At 42.9% G+C, this 19,950-nt stretch overlaps 1 protein-coding gene across 4 annotated transcripts in view; it reads right to left on the bottom strand.

Annotated features, from left to right (window-relative positions):
- Positions 1 to 19,950, bottom strand: part of TMEM45A (transmembrane protein 45A) — an 81,707-nt gene that overhangs the window by 36,468 nt on the left and 25,289 nt on the right. The window lies entirely within an intron of this gene.

Genomic DNA, 19,950 nt, shown 5'->3' with positions numbered 1-19,950 from the left:
ATTTATTTTTGTTAACTTTTATATATTAATCTCGTCTCCTAAAACCTTGTTAAAATCACTTAGTTCCAGGAAGGGTTTTGCTGCTGTTGTTGATTCTTTCGGATTTTCTACATGAACAATTATGCCATTTGTGAACAAAGAGAGTTTTCTTTCTTCCTTCCCAGTCTGTATACTTTTTATTCCCTTTTATCATATTACTGCATTATGTAAGACATCCAGTAGGAAGTGGCATAGGAGTGATGACATGGGACATTTTGTGTTGTTCCCAATCTTAAGGGGAAAACACCTAGTCTCTCAGCACTAAAGTATGATATTGGCTGTAGGTTTTGTGTAGATACTCTGTATCAAGTTGAGAAAGTTCTCTATTCCTAGTTTGCTGCTTTCTGTTTGTTTTGTTTTGTGTTTAACTTATCTTTTAAAAGAGAAAGACCTAGGAAAGGCTTAGAGCCAAATAACAGAAGACCCTGAATGCCAAGTTCAGAAATTTAAACTTTAACCTATGAACAATAAGAAGCAATTTTTGAGCAAAGATGGGATATGACAGGGATATACATCTCTCTGCCTCCAAGAGCCCTTAAACCATCCCATAATGCAAGAATCTAGTTTCTATTTAAAGACATCCAGAAAGGCAAATTCTTCCAAGTGCTTTAGTAACCCATTCTGATGACAAACAAATCTCACTCTCTGTTGACCTTGCCTTATAGCCAACCTGAATCCCTTATAGGTCCCAGGAAAGATGCAGAACATTCTTTAGTGTTGATAAACTGCTTCAAAGACAGGACTTCCAAGCCCAGTATTACTCTACCGGCTCCCAACCCAGAAGAGAAAGCTATTTCTCTTTGGTTCAGGACAGAGTCACAGGCACCCAGTGGGCCCGATGAGTTTACAAAAAAATGTACAGTTAAAATGCAGTGACCACACCTGAATCAGCAGTGCTGACACATTCATTTGCATCACAGCTTCTAAAGGAGAGAGTCGCTATTGTCAAGAGCTCTGTGACAATAACACCTGAGTGAACGTTTGGCTATCTCCTGGGCCAATCTACAGAGAATGCCCTGTGGCTCTGTTCTCATGGCCTCACCTTCCTTGTCTCCTCTTTACTCCTCTTACTGTCATCCTGCTCTTCTCTCCCCTTTCTGTCTTCTGCCCAACACAACCAATTCTCAGGAGGACACTACAGCACATTTTGGCTTCTGAGCAAATTCTCTACAAGAGCACAGGGACCACCTTGGGAAGGAAAGCCACTCCTAGATAGGATTCCAAAGTCTGGCTTTGTTTGGATTTCCTTGTGTGCAGAAGGTGGAAGACAAGGGCAGTCAATGGAGGCCCAGAGAGCCAAAACAAGGAAATGATTTGCCAACTGAGGTTAATAGATCTCTGAGTTCCCAAAGCTCACAGGTGAAGAAACGACACCAACATCTGGTTCTCCCCACCCCTCAGCTCCCTGATGCCCACTAGAAGACGTCTTTTCCCCAGAGGCTACACCATGAAATTCATTCTAACCTGTTTTTCCTTCAAAAAGCTATTCTGGCTGGGCGTGATGGCTCACGCCTGTAATCCCAGCACTTTGGGAGGCCAAAGTGGACGCACCACAGGAGGTCAGGAGTTTGAGTCCAACCAAGCCAACATGGTGAAACCCTGTACTAAAAATACAAAAATTAGCCAGGCATGGATGTGGGGTGCCCATAATCCCAGTTACTGAGGAGGCTGAGTCAGGAGAATCGCTTGATCCTGGGAGGCGGAGGTTGCAGTGAGCCGAGATCGTACCATTGCACTCCGGCCTGGACCACAACAGCAAAACTCCATCTCAAAGAAAATCCCCAGTTCCTCCTTCCCCTGACTGCCAAAATACAAACAAATATGATTTCATCTAGGCCTTTCACCTTGGGACAGGCCGGGGTGTGGGGCCAGGGTTTGGGTCTCGGGTTTTTCCCACTATTATCAGCCCAACTATCTATCCATTGGACCTGCATCGGAAGGGACAGTGTGAGACATCAGAGAAACGAGACCATTTTTAACCTGAGGAAGACTGCCATGCTCTGGGGAAAGCTTATGGCAAATTTCTGGCTTTGTTAAAAGGAAATTTAGGTTTTTTTAAAGAATTAGTGCCTCTAAGGTTCTTCGGAGATATGTGTGGGAATAAGCAGTGCTTTCACCTGCCTGCTTATTTATTCATTTCTTAATTCCTCCGTGGATCCATTCATGCTTTTGACAAGTATTTATTAAACAACTGTGATATGCCAGGTAACAGTTCTAGCCACTGGGACAGGACATAGACAAGGTCTTTGTTCTTATGGAATTTATCTTTTGGTGTAAGAAGACAGATAAGAAACAAGAATTCTAGGACATTTAAACTCAAAGTGTGGGCTCACACCAGCAGTGGCTGCACCAAGTGGGACCTGGTTGGAATTACAGACCCTCATGTGCCACCTAGACCCACCAAATCACAATCTTTTTAAACCAGATCCGCAAGTGACTCATATGCATATTAAAGTTTGAGAAACACTGATCCAGGACAGAATTTCTCAACAATGGCACTATTGACATCTAAGATAGGATAATTCTTTCTTTCTTTGGTGCAGGGGCAGAGTGAGGGGTTCTATGCATTGTAGGATATTTAGTAACATCCTTGGCTTCTACCTATGAGATGCTGGCAGTACCTTCCCCCAGGTGTGACAACCAAAAATATCTATGGATATTGATAAATGTCCCCTGGGGGGCAAATTCACACTCCTTTCACTAATTAAGAAACATTGGTCTAGGAGATCCTTGATCAAATCCCCTTAGCATCAAGACTTTTTTTCACCTTTTCTCTTAGGAAAAAGAATGCAACAAACTTAGCTGTTAACTGTTTTATCAAAGTAAGTACAACCAAGATCATGTGCACTTTTTTCAAATGATAAGGTACAGCAACTAATAGAACAAACAGAACATCATTTGGAAAAAATGAAGTTTGCGCAACTCCCATGAGAAAACTTTCATACAAAAGTCATTCAAGTTTGCGGTTTAATATTACTACTATGGATAAAGAGACTTAGTATTAAATGTGCATATATGAGGCCAAGGACTTATGATTGGATGTCATCACTACCAATTAATTATATTTGCACTAGGTACAGTCATACAAAGGTCTAGAATATCTCCCCTTTTGGAAAGAGCTGGCCAATTAGACATAATGCCCCATGTCCACCCTCAAATACTGGAAGTAGGGCAGGGAGAAGTTTGTGAAAAGCAAATAAATCACATAAGCAGAGTCTGAAGCCAATGAGGTGATATCAAAACATTGTGCAATTTTGACTGGAGGAGGGGGGAAAGCCAACAGAATAACTCTGGTCTTTCAGTCTCCTTGGTGTTGGGAAATTTATAGTTCATTGTTTATTTTTAAATAATTTCTTTAAAAACTAGGCCCAGCCATTCAAGACCAGCCTGGCCAACATGGTGAAACCCCGTCTCCACTAAAAATACAAAAATTTGCCAGTTGTGGTACCTGTAATCCCAGCTACTCAGGAGGCTGAGGCAGGAGAATCCTTTGAACCTGGGAAGCAGACGTTGCAGTGAACTGAGATTGTACCTCTGTGCTTCAGCGTGGGTGACAGAGTGAGACTCCATCTCAAAAAAAAAAAAAAAAAAGGCCCAGCCAAGGAAAAAGTGCCTGTGACAAGTTAACACACAAGATCATTTCAGCCAGTGATAAAATAACCCAGGGCAGTGTGGTAGAGAGCTCAGGCTCAGTTTGAGGGAGCAGGAACAGTGGTTCCTATTGCGAAGCACAGAGCCGAGCTGGGCAGAAGAACCAAGGCTATGGCAGGGAGTGCATCTGTGAGGCATATGAGGTCATCAGCCCAGTCCTGCCCTCAAGGACATCTGGTTTCTTGGCTCTACTTCCCAGAAGAAACAGCTTATCTTAAAGACATCTGGTGGCTTGCCAGAATTATTCACAGCCAGTGAATGGCAGAGCGCAGAAATGGAATCCAGTTCTCTGGGGTACTGGAGGACGGTGCACTTTCTACAGCACCAAATACCCCTGGTTTAATTTCCCACTGCTGATCTAACAAATTACCACTAATTACAACTCCAGTTTATTATCCTACAGTTCTGGAGGTCAGAAGTCTGCAGTGGGTCTCACAGACGGTGAATCAAGGCGCTGGCAGGGGCACGTTCCCTCTCGGGGCTGCAGGGGAGAATCCCTTTCCTTGCCTTTTCTAGCTTCTAGATGCCTCCTGAATTCCTGGGTTCCAGGCCTCCTCCATCTTCAAGGCCAGCAGCATGACATCTTCAAATCTCTCTCACTGACTCTGACCCCCTTCTCCTGTTGCCACAGTGCCTTCTTCTGAGTCTGATCCTCCTGCCTCCCTCCTTATGAGAACCACAGGGCCTACCTGAATAATCCAGGGTAATCTCCCCAGTCCCCAATCCTGAACTTTAATCATGTCTGTGAAATCCTTTTGACTATGTCAGGTAACATATTCTCCGTTTCCAGAAAATAAAATATGGACATCTCTGAAGGCCATTATTCAGCTTTTCACAACCCTCTTAGGAATGCCAGTCAGACCGAGGATCTCTAACAAGCATGAAAACAAAAAAATTTTTAAATCACCAACAGAAAAGGGGAAGAAGAGAACAGGAATAAAAGGAATCTTTATAGACTCAGGCTCCAAGTCAGCCTGGGAGACAGCAGAGCAAAATGTCATCCAGGTCTCACATCTGGCTTGAACGGCTCATAAAAAATACCAGTATATAGGGCCCAAACTCTAGAGATTCTCCTTCGATTAGTCTGAGTGGACCTAGATATCATCATTTTTTTTTTTTTTTTTTTTTTTTTTTTTTGAGGCGGAGTCTCGCTCTGTCGCCCGGACTGGAGTGCAGTGGCCCGATCTCAGCTCACTGCAAGCTCCGCCTCCCGGGTTTGCGCCATTCTCCCGCCTCAGCCTCCCGAGTAGCTGGGACTACAGGCGCCCGCCACCTCGCCCGGCTAGTTTTTGTATTTTTTTAGTAGAGACGGGGTTTCACTGTGTTAGCCAGGATGGTCTCGATCTCCTGACCTCGTGATCCGCCCGTCTCGGCCTCCCAAAGTGCTGGGATTACAGGCTTGAGCCACCGCGCCCGGCCGATATCATCATTTTTTTAAGACCCCAGATTCTAGAATCAGACAACTCTAATACAAAGACCACTGTGCCCTTGACTTGGGGCATGTTATTTAACTTTGCCTCAATTTCTTCTATAAAATGAGAATGACAGTATCAACAAAACTACTTTATAAAAGTGAGGATAGCCGGGCGCGGTGGCTCACGCCTGTAATCCCAGCACTTTGGGAGGCCGAGGCGGGTGGATCACAAGGTCAGGAGATCGAGAACATCCTGGCTAACATGGTGAAACCCCGTCTCTACTAAAAATACAAAAAATTAGCCGGGCGGGGTGGCGGGTGCCTGTAGTCCCAGCTACTCGGGAGGCTGAGGCAGGAGAATGGCGTGAACCCAGGAGGTGGAGCTTGCAGTGAGCCGAGATCGTGCCACTGAACTCCAGCCAGGGCGACAGAGCGAGACTCTGTCTCAAAAAAAAAAAAAAAAAAAAACTGAGGATAAGCAGACATAATACAAGTAAAGTTCCTGCCACACAGTAGGCACTGCCTCATGTCATAGGTTAGTTTCTCCTTCAAATGCCTCAAAGCTCTCCGGAGGGGTGTCTTCTTCCTCAGGCGGGAACCCAAAGGGATTTCTGTGTGTCTCCCTGTGAAGGGTGGGGCCGGGAGGCATGCTGAGCTCTGGCTCCCCTGCCCTGCCTGGCTGTGATGGGTTCCAGAAGTGCTCACCGCAAGGTACCAAGGGAAGGGCAGAGTTGCAGCCTCCTCATGGGAGTGCACAAAAACAGGAGTGTGTAGGAAGAAACAATCAGAAAGGCGGGAGCTGGGAGTGGAAAAGTTGTGGTGTGGTGTGCTGTGCAGACGTGAAGAATGCTAAGAGCCATCTGATAGTGATCAAGGCTTAGCTTGTGATTCTCAGCTTGGATGAGCTGTGATTCTCAGCTTGGATGCCTATGCAAAATATCTGGGAGAACCATAAAAAATAGGCAAGGTATCTGATCCCCAACCCAGACCCTATTAAATCAGAGTCTCTTGGGGTGAGGCCTGGGAATCATTCTTTTTCCTTTGTAAGATCTCCAGATTATTCTAGTCAACTGAAATTGAAACCATGGGTCTCCTATCTCAAAGCTGTGCCTAAGCTTGGTTGACCTCACCAACTGCATCACTAAATGAAGGAAGGGAGGGAGAGAGAGGCCAGTAATGACTGGGCTCCTATTATGTACCAAGACATTTTACATGCACCCATTAATTTAATCATCATAATTATTATCCCCACTTTAAAGATAATGAGAAAGAGCTGCATTTCATAGGGATTATAATGCAACTCACAATGTCACAGAGCCAAGATTGAGCCCCAAATCTATGTCCAAAAGGAACAAAGGGAGAAAAATGGCATTTATCAAATACCCATCTCTCTAGGAGCTGCATAGCATCCTCTTGATTTCATGAGGTAATATTTTTCTCCCCATTTAACATTTGACAAGAAAGAGGCTTAGAAAGGCTGAAAAACTTGCCCAGGTCAAACAGCTTATAAATAGCAAAGCTGGGATCTTAATTCAGGCCTGTCCATCTCTAAACTCCCATCTTCTTTTTCATCATTTCCACCCATCTCCATGCCTCAAAAACTCACCGTAACAACCATAACAAGAACAATGAAAAATTACCAAACGCTGGCTCTGTATCACACACTGTACTGACAGCTTTCTATGTATTATCCTAGGAAAATAAAATCGTGGCATAAAGACAAAGCAGTTGGTTGTTTAGACTCAGATTACTCAATGAATGGCATATGGGCCAGCAGCATCACCTGAGAGAGTCAAAGCTCAGAATCTGCATTTCAAAAGACCCCTTAAGTACACTGAGGTTGAAAACCTTGCTGTAGATGACTTTTGTTCTAGTTTTTATCTTTCCAAAAAGTTGTTTTTGTAGTGTGTAGGTATGGCCGAAGACTCTCCAGTTATCAGGCCTTACAAGGAACCAGCAAAAGATACAGAAGGAGCCAAGTGCTTCTGTTCTCTGGTTTGAGATGATGTTGGGGAGGGCAGGAGGCACCAAAATACCCTTTCACAAATACAGCTCTTTTTCTCTGAGTGTTCCAGGGTGTTGATCTCTAGGCACACACCATTTGACTCCAAGTACTCTAAGCAGAGATCACTCCTTAACAGGACAAATTATGCTGAATGTGAGACTTGCTAATAGTCCTATGAAAGCAAGAATAGGATAAAGCAACACTTTTCAAACTTGAGTAATGTGAAGATCTTCTAAAAAGGAAAATAATTATTCTTTCAGAGCCAGTATGTTGGCCCAAATCACTTGTATTATAAACTTTCTTAAATAGTAGAAATATAGGTCGGGTGCGGTGGCTCAAGTCTGTAATCCCAGCACTTTGGGAGGACGAGACGGGCGGATCACAAGGTCAAGAGATCGAGACCATCCTGGCTAACCCGGTGAAACCCCGTCTCTACTAAAAAATACAAAAAACTAGCTGGGCGTGGTGGCGGGCGACTATAGTCCCAGCTACTTGAGAGGCTGAGGCAGGAGAATGGCGTGAACCCGAAAGGCGGAGCTTGCAGTGAGCTGAGATCCAGCCACTGCATTCCAGCCTGGGGAACAGAGCCAGACTCCGTCTCAAAAAAAAAAAAAAAAAAAAAATAGTAGAAATATTTACATGGACAACTGTAAAAATGAAACAAATTTACAAATTCAGCAAAACTACAAACCCAGCAAAAATCAAATAAACTAATGCATCTCAAATATGAAAAAAATGATTCTTGCTAAAATAAATCACCAGCATCATTATGGTACTGACAGCTACAATGTATCATCTTTCCTGTACAGAATATGTAATTACTGTATGCCCCAAATTGGGGCATAAATCTCTATTCAACTCTTTATTCAAGCTAATAGCTACTGAAAAGTTATTTGGCATATTAAGCCCATCTTCTTTCTTCCTTAACCCTTGATAATTAAAGCAGTGCTGCTTACTACCATCATGATCCTAAATACAAATGCAAACTCCAGCCCTGAGTTCATTGATTTAACTTCAATAGATGATCATCTAGGTGATACAGATATACTTATAATGTTTCTCAATCATTATTGAGATAAAAATGCTGAGTTATATTATTATAATAGAAAGCTTGCAGACCATGCACACACACACACACACACACACACACATACTCACGCAGACACACACACACAAGAATATGTCAGCACATTTCCAGGAGTTTATCAATCCCAATTAGGGAAACACTGAGATAAATAATTAGGAAAAACTGTACTGAAATAATTAATTAGGGCAAATTACTCTTTACAGAAATATTTCAACTAATAAATGCAAGAAGAAATTACAGAATTTAGAATTTTACATACCCTAATAAATTCATAGAGTCAAACAATGTTAATCAAAGACTGCTGACATCCGAAAGAGAGACAGCTCAACAAGATACACCCAATGGACTCTTGCAGAAAAAAAAAAACCCTGGGTGTGATGCACACTATTTATATAATTACTAATTTATGGGACATACAGGGCCAAAGGAACATTTAAATTATATCATGGGAATGCAATCAGTAAAATCTAGATGATGCAAAATTCTACAGGACAAAATAGTTTCTGCAACAAATGAACTTAAAGAAAAACAAAAAAGAGATAAAGAACAAACCCACAGATCAAAAGAGACTTCTGAGTCATATCTGTAATTGCAATGTATGGGCTTTATTTGTATCCTAATTCAAATAAAAATCATTCAGGATGCTTAATTTCATATGGGTCCTAATAGTATTGCACATACATGTTTAAAGAATCTTTATTTTGTAAAGATATATACTAAAATATTATGGATCCAATAATGTGATGAGTTGGATTCGCTTCAAATTGTGATGGTTAATTTTATGTGTCAATTTGGTTAAAACTCAGTTTTGGGTGAAAGACCAATCTAGATGTTACTGTGAATATATTTTTAGATATTATTAACATTTAAATCAGTAGACTTTGAGTAAAGCAGATTACCCTCTATACTGGTGAATGGAGGTTGGAGGGGCAGGAGTCATTCAATCAGTTGAAAGTCTTAAAAGACTGAGGTCTTCCCTAGGATGAATGAATTCTCCCACGAAACTGCCTTTGGTTTTGAGATTGCAACATCAACTCCCCCTGGGTTCCCACCTCCAGCCCAGCAAATTTCAGACTTGCCAGCCCCTGAAAATTGTATGAGCCAATTCCTAAATCTGCCTCTCCACATCCCACACACAACCTTTTGGTTATGTCTCTCTAGGGAGCCCTAACTTACACAAATATTATCTGGGGGATGGGAGAAATGGATGGAAGAATAGATAAAGCAAAGTTGGCATGAGTTAGTAATTGTTGTTGAAACTGGGTAATTGGCATGTTATACTATTCTATTTTTATATATACTTGAAATTTTCCATTTAAAAAGTTGGGAAGGATAAAAAGAGATGGAAGAGTGAAGGAGCAGAGACACAGTCTTTCTGTACAGGGTCTGTACAAGTAGACATGTTGTTCTGATAGAACAAAATGTCAGAAATCAAGGTTGGCCTAGCGCAGTGGCTCATGCCTGTAACCCCCAGCACTTTGGGAGGCCAAGGCAGGTGGATCACTTGAGCCTAGGAGTTCGAGACCAGCCTGGGCAACATGATGAAACCCCATATTTACCAAAAAAAATACAAAAGTTAGCTAGGCATAATGGCATGTGCCTGTAGTCCCAGCTACTCAGGAGGCTGAGGTGGGAGAATCGCTTGAGCCTGGGAGGCAAAGGTTGCAGTGAGCTGAGATCACAAAAATAAAATATCACAAAATAAAAGTAAAAATAAAGACTGGCCTGAGCAATCTGAGGTTCTGACTCCAAGACTCACAAGGGAGTCTTGGAAGTGATTCTTGATCTTGAACTTCCAGTCTGATTTAGGCTGTTCCCACTATGCCCCCACAGCACTTGCACGTCCCCTCGCTGCAGCATGGCCTCCCACACCATGCTGAGATGACCTCTTTGAGTTTCCATCTTTTTCCACTACCCAGGAACTTCTTATTTATTCAAGCACCAACCTTGCACTTTAAAATGTTGAATGACTGAATCAAAGCTATGCTGAGTGTGGGACTAGCTAATGCCCAGTGAAAGAAAGAATGAGGTAAAGCAGTGTTTCTCAAACTCATATACTGCCTTCTACCCTGTGGTTTTTTTCTGTTAATTGTTAAAGCCTACAACTAATTGCTCCATTTTTAATTTCTTCTTGTTCTCTGATTTTAAATCCCCCTGCACAACCAAACACTTGAGGTCTTATGGGGGAAATGAGTGTTTGTGTGGAAACAATGGCATTCACCACCATACAACTTTATAAAATGAACTTTTAAAATTCTTGTCCTTGGTAGGAGAGAAAAAGCCCATCCAACAAATAGGAGCTTCATTTGCAGTGCTTGCTTTCCAATCTCCTATAAAACAGAAACTATCTGACCCTTAAGGCCTCTTATGAAAGTCATTTTTTTTTTTTTTTTTTTTTTTTTTTTTTTTTTTTTTTTTTTTTTGAGACGGAGTCTCCCTCTGTCGCCTGGGCTGGAGTGCAGTGGCCGGATCTCAGCTTACTGCAAGCTCCGCCTCCCAGGTTTACACCATTCTCCTACCTCCCGCTCGCCCGGCTAGTTTTTCGTATTTTTTTTTTTAGTAGAGATGGGGTTTCACCATGTTAGCCAGGATGGTGTCGATCTCCTGACCTCGTGATCCGCCCGCCTCGGCCTCCCAAAGTGCTGGAATTACAGGCTTGAGCCACCGCGCACGGCCCCCCATGAAAGTCATTTTTACATTGCTCTGCCCTTATGGGAACAGAATTTTAATGTGAATGTTCATTAAAATAAGCTGTTTATTTGGCTTTGTCATAGTATTCTGCATGCTTTTGGAATAAATTCATTGATTCTACAATCAGAATATAAAATCCTAGGATACCTCATTTATAAATTAAATAAATGATTTAAAAAACTGTGCATTGCCAGCTTTTCTTTTAAACTTAGCTTATAGAGGGAGAAGGAAACTGCATTAAAAAAAAGAGAGAGAGAGAGAAAGAGAGACAGAGCCGAGCATCTAAATTCCAATCTCCTTTAAATTCAAATTTAGACAAGAAAAGGTGGAGAGTTTCTAGTCTGCCATGCTTCGTGGAAAATGTTCTGACTCCTGTACAGAAAAAAACAAGGGGTCCAAGTGAGTTGAAATCTCCTTCCATCCTGCCTCTTCCCCTGTCCCTTGATTTCACTCTTAAAATCATTTCTTCAGCCCCAAGAAATCCCCATCTTCGATTCTGCCCTCACTTCACAGAAGGTCAGGTATACAAATTCATGACAAAACCTCAAAGTAAATGAAAAGGAACCAAGAGAATAAATCAATAACATCCTCCTGGACTGCCACTGCCCAAGTTGGTTTGCACACCCCTGAGGGAGAGCAAGGATCCCTGAGAAAACCAAATATAGAGCCTTACAGCCTTAGAGATGCAAAAGGTTCCCAGAAAATGCATCAGTAATCTATGTTGACAGTCATGTTGGAATATAACCCATGTTTTTAGTTCCTGTCCTTCAACCCTTGGCACCACAGTGGATATCTGAAGGTAAAGTGACCAAGCTTAGCGACAACAAAAGCGCAGAACACCCAGTGAAATTTAAATTTCACATAAACAACAAGTAGTTTTTGAGCACAAGTATGTTCCATAGAGTGCATATGTTATTTATTCAAAATTCAAATTTCACTAAGTTTTCTGCATTTTATGTGGTGATCTGTGAAGGGATTTCCATTGGGTAATAAACATTGCAACAGTTCAGGGTGAAGATTTCTCAAGCAACACCAGTCTTATATGGTGTCCTGAGTTGTCTTGGTTGTGACTTCCGGATATTTTCAAATCTCTATTTGAACATCCTATGCTTTTCTGAATTATACCCGGGCTATTCCTAAACCAAAAGCGGTCCTGTGCCTCATTAATACAATTAGAAATTTGGTCTAAAATGTTGGTGGTTCCATCTAGTGAACTGAAGATTCCTCGGCCAAAGTTGCATTGCAAGAGGTCGTTATGAATTGGTATCTTTCTTCTCTATCAACAGATACTAAAACTACACCCACAATAAAATTGCAGGACAGGATGGAGAGATATCTGGAAATCTTCAGATGTTAAAAATAGGTCCATTTCATGTTTCATAAGGTTGGAACCCCTGGTCAAGGAAGATTTCCAATGTTTCTCCCAACCTCTTCACAATTCCCAGAATTCTGTAACCACAGTCATTGAATCATTAGTTTTTTACTGGTTCTGAGTAAATAGAAAAAAAGGCCAAAGCCTTGGGCCCAAAGTAAGAAGGACTATCATGAGGGTAGCTGAGAATGATGGCACTATACTAACTTTGTTCCTCTGAACAGATTTTTAAAATATAGTATACAAGACATTTGAATTCTTGTTGGAGTTTTCTTTTCTTGTCATCAAATACTGGAGTAATCTACAGACATTTCAGTCACCATAAAGCAGTTTTTGAAATACTTTTTTTATTGACCCTCATTTATTCTCACTTTACAAATATCTATTGTGCACTAACTCTGGACCAGGTGTCATAGTCCTCTCTTGTTGACTAACTGCTACACACTAGATCTTCCAAAGAAATCAATAGAAAGAAAGGCGGTCTCTTGCTCAGTGATTCCTGATGTAGGTGGTGACCCAAAAAGCATATATATTATAATTTTAAATTACATTTATGCATTTTAAATACCTATTTTAAAACACTGAAATAAATAGAGCATATAAGATTTTTATGTCTTGGTCAAAAAATTCAGAAACGTGATGATAGCCACATGGACTCACTTTTTGCCTGTTACTGCAAATACAAAAGCCAACTAGGGCCGGGCGCGGTGGCTCAAGCCTGTAATCCCAGCACTTTGGGAGGCCGAGACGGGCAGATCACGAGGTCAGGAGATCAAGACCATCCTGGCTAACACGGTGAAAACCCGTCTCTACTAAAAAATACAAAAAACTAGCCGGGTGAGGTGGCGGGCGCCTGTAGTCCCAGCTACTCGGGAGGCTGAGGCAGGAGAATGGCGTGAACCTGAAAGGCGGAGCTTGCAGAGAGCTGAGATCCGGCCACTGCACTCCAGCCTGGGCGACAGAGCGTGAGACTCCGTCTCAAAAAAAAAAAAAAAAACAAAAGCCAACCTTGAACTAGATTCTTCCTTCCACTTAAAGCTTCCTAATTTGCAAAATACCTTGCTTAATTACTTAGGGGATTCTAAAACAGTCTGTTCTTTGTAGCTTGATTTGTTGGAGTTGTGACCAGTCTGTTGCAATCCAAAACTAATGGATTTCAAAAGAGAAAAGAAAATCTAGAATTTTTTTGGCAGATAATTTTTTTTTTCATTTAAAATAACAAAGTTCTTTATGGCTAACTTGCCTTAAGTCTATCTGCAGTACTATCTAAAGAACCCAACCGCAAGGGGTACAAATTACTTTTAGCCTCATGGTGTCAACTGATGAGAAAACTAAGGCTTAGAAAAGGTAAATGACTTCTTGAAAAGGTTCCCACAGCTAGCTTAATGGCAGAGCTGGGATTTGAAGCTAGTTTGATGGACGCCAGAACCTGAGCTCTTGTTAATGCAGTGGCCCTTAGCATTTAAAGAATGATGACTCAAGTATGCCTGGCCCAGAAGAAAATGCAAGGCAGGAGTAGAAATATGGGAAGATGGCTGAAGATGAGACTTTAAGAGCTCCTCAAGTTAAAGAGGCTGGCAGTAGAACATGCTTCTCTGCAAACAGTGTCATTGCCCATAGAAGGAAAAAGTAAAGGTGAAAAGTGAGAGATGTACAGAAGCACCCTGCACACTGCTCCTCTGCCAGCAGCAGCAGGGTGCTATCAGGGAAGTTACATGGGCTAAATGGTATTTCAGGAAGATTAATTTGGCAGCCTCACACAGAGTATATGAAAGGGAGAAAGAGGCTGGAGGCAAGGAAACTAGCTGAGTGGCTGCTACAGACGCTCATTTCCCAGATGATGAGTCTGAGTCAGAGCTGGGAACAGGGAATAAAGGGACAAATGTGAGTGTTATACTACCCACCACGAAGGAAGAACAGACCAGCCCCGGGACCTCCAAGGTCAGGTCTGTGGTCAGTGACGCTTCTGAGGCAGAGAGAAGAAAGGAAGGAAAAGTGCTTCCAGAGCCGGTACTACTAGTCGCATCCCTGCAGCCTAGAGTACATGCCTGTCCTGCCTGTCTCCCCGTACCACAAGCTCTGAAAAGCCAGGGGACCCTTCATGGGTCTGTTTCTCCCCATTGCTGACTGCAAGTGTCTGGGAGTCTCAATAAATACTCACCGGCAGGCTTTTTTCCTCTACCTGGAATGCTCTGTCTCCACTTTTGGCTGAAAACTCTGTGTAGGAAGAGCCTTGCTCAAGGCACAGCATGAATGTGCCTTCCTCAGAGAGGCCTTCCATGGGCCAGCTGAATAAAGTCAGGTCTTCTCATTTTCCTTTCCATAGAAACTTGTCTTCACAGTACGCATCACAAGGTGTAATTCTGTATTTGTTGTTTTTTAAATTTATTTTTAAAATATCTTTCTGTTGCTGTTGTCGCTTTTCCACCTTCCCCCCACAGTCATAAGCTCCACAAAGTGCTGCCCACCAGAAATACAGTGCAAGACACATATGTAATTTTAATTTTTCAGTAGCCACATTTTTAAAAGTAAAAAGAAACCGGTGAAATGAAACTTAATAATATATTTTATTAACCAAATATATCCAAAATGTTGTCATTTAAATATGTGCTCAATAGAAAAAACTTATTAATGAGATAGTTGGCTTTCCTTTTTTTTTTTTTTCTTTTTCTTTTTTTTAGAGACAAGATTTTGTTTTGTTGCCCAGGTTGGAGAGCAGTGGCTCAGTCATAGCTCACTACAGTCTCAAACTACTGAACTCAAGTGATCCTCCTGCCTCAGTCTCTCAAACAGCCAGGACTGCAGGCACACACCACCACACCTAGGTAATTTTTTTATTTTTTAAAAGACAAGGTCTCACTATGTTGCCCAGACTGGTCTCCAACTCCTGGCCACAGCAATACTCCTGCCTCTGCCTCCCAAAGTGCTGGGATTACAGGTGTGAGCCACAATGCCTAGCCTTTTTTTGTTTTTGTGCTAAGTCAACATTTCCAGACTTGTGTGGAAATTAACACCACATACTCGGAATTTAAAAGCAAGACTGTCATTTATAAAAATGTCATTGCAGGAAGGAAGGCAAGTTTACTGGTCAGCAATTGAAGACTACCTCGGAAACCCATCAAAGACTGGCTTCTTATAGGAAAAGCCTCCACAGACTCAAAAAGCCTCTAGTCTCCTGCCCATAGGAAAGCATGCCCTGGAAATGGTGTGGGGACAAGGCAGAGTGTTAACTACCCCAACTTCTGTGTGTATTTCACACTTACGACACATCTCAGTTGGGACTAGCTACATTTTGATTGTTCAATAGCCACATGTGGCTCGTGGCTACCGTATTGGACAATGCAAATCTTGCAGGATGCCTGAAAAATATTACTTACCTAATAAAGACCTGATGTATGAAGGCAGGGGAAAGGGAAAAGAGAAGGAAAAGAGGAAGAGAAAAAAGATGGGAAGGAAAGAGAAATTAACATCTGTTGAGTAGTTACTATGTTAGATTCTTTCATACAACAATAAATTATGTCATTTAATTCTCATATCAACCCTGGTGAGATAGGTATTATTAGAACCACCTTTATAAATGAGGACACTGGTTTGGAGATGTCACATCACTTGCCCAAGATCATGCTGTCTTTTGAATGAAAGAAGTAGGACAGAGAATGCAGTCTCCCCTGTCATCCTCCCGCACTCACAGAAGTCATACATAACAAGTCTCTTCAAGCCAGCTTGCCATCTAGATTTCTTTCTCCTCCAATGGAAACTTTCCAGGGTTTCTATGAGTGAATCCCACAGACATTCTCCTTCCAAAAGTATGATCTGACCATTGCAGGCTGATGTAGAGGTCTCCTCTCCCTCCTTAAGTGATACTTATTTCATTAGCTGCTGTTGCCCATTAGAATTCTACTATGACCAAACAAAATTGTGGCACTTGAAGTTCCACTCTCTAGCTCTATGCAGTTCCCTTCCTTCCTTCATTCAATTAGCACACATCCCAGGTAACTCTGTTCAAAGAGGAATAAGAAGGAGAAAGAGAAGAAAGAAAAAGAAGGAGAAGGAGGAGGAGGAGGAGAAGGAGAAGGAGGAGAAAGGTAGAGGAGGAGGAGGGGGAGGAAGGAGGAGAAGGAGAAGGAGGAGAAAGGAGGAGGAGGAGGAGAAGGAGGAGAGGAGGAGAAGGAGGAGAGGAGGAGAAGGAGGAAGAGAAGAAAAAATTCAAGCTAAAAGTTATCTCATCTCAGTCAGGGAACCTCCTCTGACCACTCTCCAAGTGCAAGAATCTTCCCCCTCTTCTGTGTTCCCATGGAACCCAGTGGAATTTCTCATGCATATCATCATTGTTTACTTCTTGGATCTCCCTCACTGCACTGTGAGCTCCTGAAAGGCAGAGACTATGACTTTAATCGTTAAATTCCCAGTACCCAGCATTTATTGAATAGGGTTGTTAAATGAGTAAATAAATGAATGAATGGATGGATAAGCCCATAGCTCTGTTTAAATGTAAGAACCACCACCTGGTACCACACAGTCATAAGGGCTAAAAGAGGACTAGTATGTACTCTTGCAGTAGCTGAATTCCACCCAAACCAGTTATCCAGGTGTGGTTCACGGCAACACAAACAGACAACATCAGCAGAACATCTATGACGCCTCCAACTGTTGCATAAGAAGTGATGTTCTAAGCTATGCAGAAGATGTAGCAAAGCCGGGAAGTCAGGAACCTGTGGAAATCATGTGAAATACCCCCAGAATGCAGTAGGATGGAAAGAAGCAGTGCTAAGCATTAGAGTTTGGCCACAGAGCCAAGGATCCCGGTCATGCTGACCTGGGGGGGACAGGGAACATGCAGTGTTGGCATCCTTCTACCCTTCCTTCTAGAAGGACAAGTGGTGGCAGACTGCACGAAGCAATGGGTGCAACCACAGGAACTCAGTTCTCCCAAACTTACAACATCCTGGGAAAGTATGTGCACCCTCTAGGATCATCTTCAAAGATGTTTATGGACGAAACACTTTGTTGCAACTCGAGATTGTGGTCTATGCTAGGTCTTGGGCCAGAACTTCTAAGCTTAGCTGTAGCATACCTGTGTGGCCCCAATGGGAACAGGTGTGCCAGAGGGAAACACAAATCACCTAAGCCCCAGGAACAGCCAGGTGAGGGTGAGGGGTCAAGGACTACAGTAGCCAGACCCCGATGGCCTACTGCCTAGGAATGAGCCCTCCCATCTACATAAATCATATCATGTCCATGTATACCGTGATGTGAAAAAAGGTTGGGAAGCATTGATTAGACTATAGGCCAGCACCAGAGAGTTAGGACTTTTAAGAAGAACTTCATTTTGACAGGCCAAGTAGATTGAAGTCTCTCAAATGTGAGTCCAAGCCAAGGCCAGTCTATTTGTGTGGATGTTTCTGTGAATTCAGAAGGAGGATGGAACGTTGGGGCCTTGCACCATTGAAAACAACAAAATGCACAAGAGTAAGTTCCAGACTGTCAACAAAGGTGCAATCTGGAAAAACAAACAAATCAAGAGAATGATGCTGCATCTCCCGCACAGCTGTGACACACAGGTCAAGGGCCAGAGTCAGGCCCCAAACCACTGCCTGGCACCTCCACACATCGCTTCCCAACAGGGTATGGTCCAGGGAAGAATTACTCCTTAGAGTAGCTTCACAGACAACCAAGGAGGGGTGGCGAGGAGATTGTTATTGTCAGTGCAGCTGGGCCCACTATCCCCACCCCCAACATTTACTCTCCTGTTACTGTTCAGGTTTGTCTTTTCAGGTATAGATTGGAACTCAATATTGGACAGAGCTGGGCAGGTATATAACTGGAGAACCATAATGCTGCCTAAGAAGGACTTGGGGTGATAGGAAAGCCTGGCTTCTACAGAACTCTTACCACCTGAAACAACAAGCAAAAGTATAAAAATAAATACTTCTCCTCATTACTACTAAGCTGGACAGAAATACACTTCACAGTCATGGAGAGTGGCCCAGAGCTGTACTGGGGCCAGCCTAGAGGACGTGGGCAGGAGCTGAATGTGGCAAGGAGGCTCTGGCCACCTGAACAGACATCAGAACAGCCCCACCTGCCACAGCAGCTCTGGCTGACATCACTGTCTCTCTAGATCCTCAGTGACCAGAAAAAGGCCAACACAACTGGCACAGAATGATGTGGGGTGGATAGCTCCAGGGTGTGTGTGTACGTGCTGCAGCTGGCATGGCAATGCTATGTTCCTAGCCAAGCAGAAGCCACCTCAGAGAGCCATATCAGAAAAGGGAAATGAGGCCAGGCGTGGTGGCTCACTCCTGTAATCCCAGCACTTTGGAAGGCCGAGGCGGGCAGATCACCTGAGGTCAGGAGTTCAAGACCAGCCTGACCAACATGGAGAAACCCCATCTCTACTAAAAATACAAAATTAGCCAGGAATGGTGGTGCATGCCTGTAATCCCAGCTACTCGGGAGCTGAGGCAGGAGAATTGCTTGAACTTAGGAGGCAGAGGTTGTGGTAAGCCAAGATTATGCCATTGCACTCCAGCCTAGGCAATAAGAGCAAAACTTGGTAGAAAGAAAAAGAAAGAAGGAAGGAAGGAAGGAAGGAAGGAAGGAAGGAAGGAAGGAAGGAAGGAAGGAAGGAAGGAGGAAGGAGGGAGGGAGGGAGGGAGGGAGGGAGGGAGGGAGGGAGGGAGGGAAGGAAGGAAGGAAGGGGGAGGGAGGGGAAGGAAGGAAGGAAAGGAAGGAAGGAAGGAAGAAGGAAGAAAGAAAGAAAGAAAGAAAGAAAAGAAAGAAAGAAAGAAAAAAAGAAAGAAGAAAGAAAAGAAAGAAAGAAGAAAGAGAAAGAAAGAAAGAAAAGAAAGAAAGAAGAAAGAAAGAAAGAAAGAGAAAGAAAGAAAAAAGAAAAGAAAGAAAAAGAAAAGAAAGAAAGAAAGCAAAAAGAAAGAAAAGAAAATCCCTCACTAGAAAACAAAGAAACCCCTCCCCTCCTCCCCGCCCCGCCCACCCCCCCTCCCTTCCCTTCCCTCCCCCTTCCTTCCCTCCCCTCCCAAAAAACCCCGAAAAGAAAAGAAAAGAAAAGAAAAGAAAAGAAAAGAAAAGAAAAGAAAAGAAAGAGAAATGAAAGTTAAACCCTACCATATCTCATCTCAGCTGGAGGTGCAGACGTTGCCCAGCCCGCATCCATTCACATTGCCTTTGGGAAACTTAGGATGTATCAGTGGGAATTTAAGCTCTCCTAAATCCCAAATTAAAAGGCATCCATGGCCTTCACAGAGCTTCACACGCTAAACTTTGCTCCTAGCTTCTAAAGGGGTTCTTTAACATTTTGAAAACTACCAGAAAGCAGATATCCCCTTTTATGAAAGCTAATGAACATTCACTGACTCGTGATCCATCATAGGCCACAGAAAACTGGGTATCTTCTTGATGTGGATCCCATCCTCATACTGCAAAGGTTGCTTCCAGGTCCCAGTGACACCATGATGTGATTGGCTTATTTGCTCCTCTTTGTTCCCTTACCTCCTGGACCAAGACAGAGAAAGTGAGAGGCTTTTCTTGATGATGAGACACTCTCCTTTCAAGATGTTGGGACAGGAAATGGTGAAGGTAGAGGTTGCTATTGTACAAAAGCATGAAGTTAGGTTGGCAATCCATGCCTGCCTGCTCCTCCAAGAAACTAGAAGCAGAGGCCCAGCTCTACA

This window comes from Rhinopithecus roxellana, chromosome 1, assembly GCF_007565055.1.
Source record: "Rhinopithecus roxellana isolate Shanxi Qingling chromosome 1, ASM756505v1, whole genome shotgun sequence".
NCBI lineage: Eukaryota > Metazoa > Chordata > Mammalia > Primates > Cercopithecidae > Rhinopithecus > Rhinopithecus roxellana.
The sequence above is the reverse complement of the archived record's forward strand: the minus strand, read 5'-3'. Positions and strand labels throughout refer to the sequence as shown.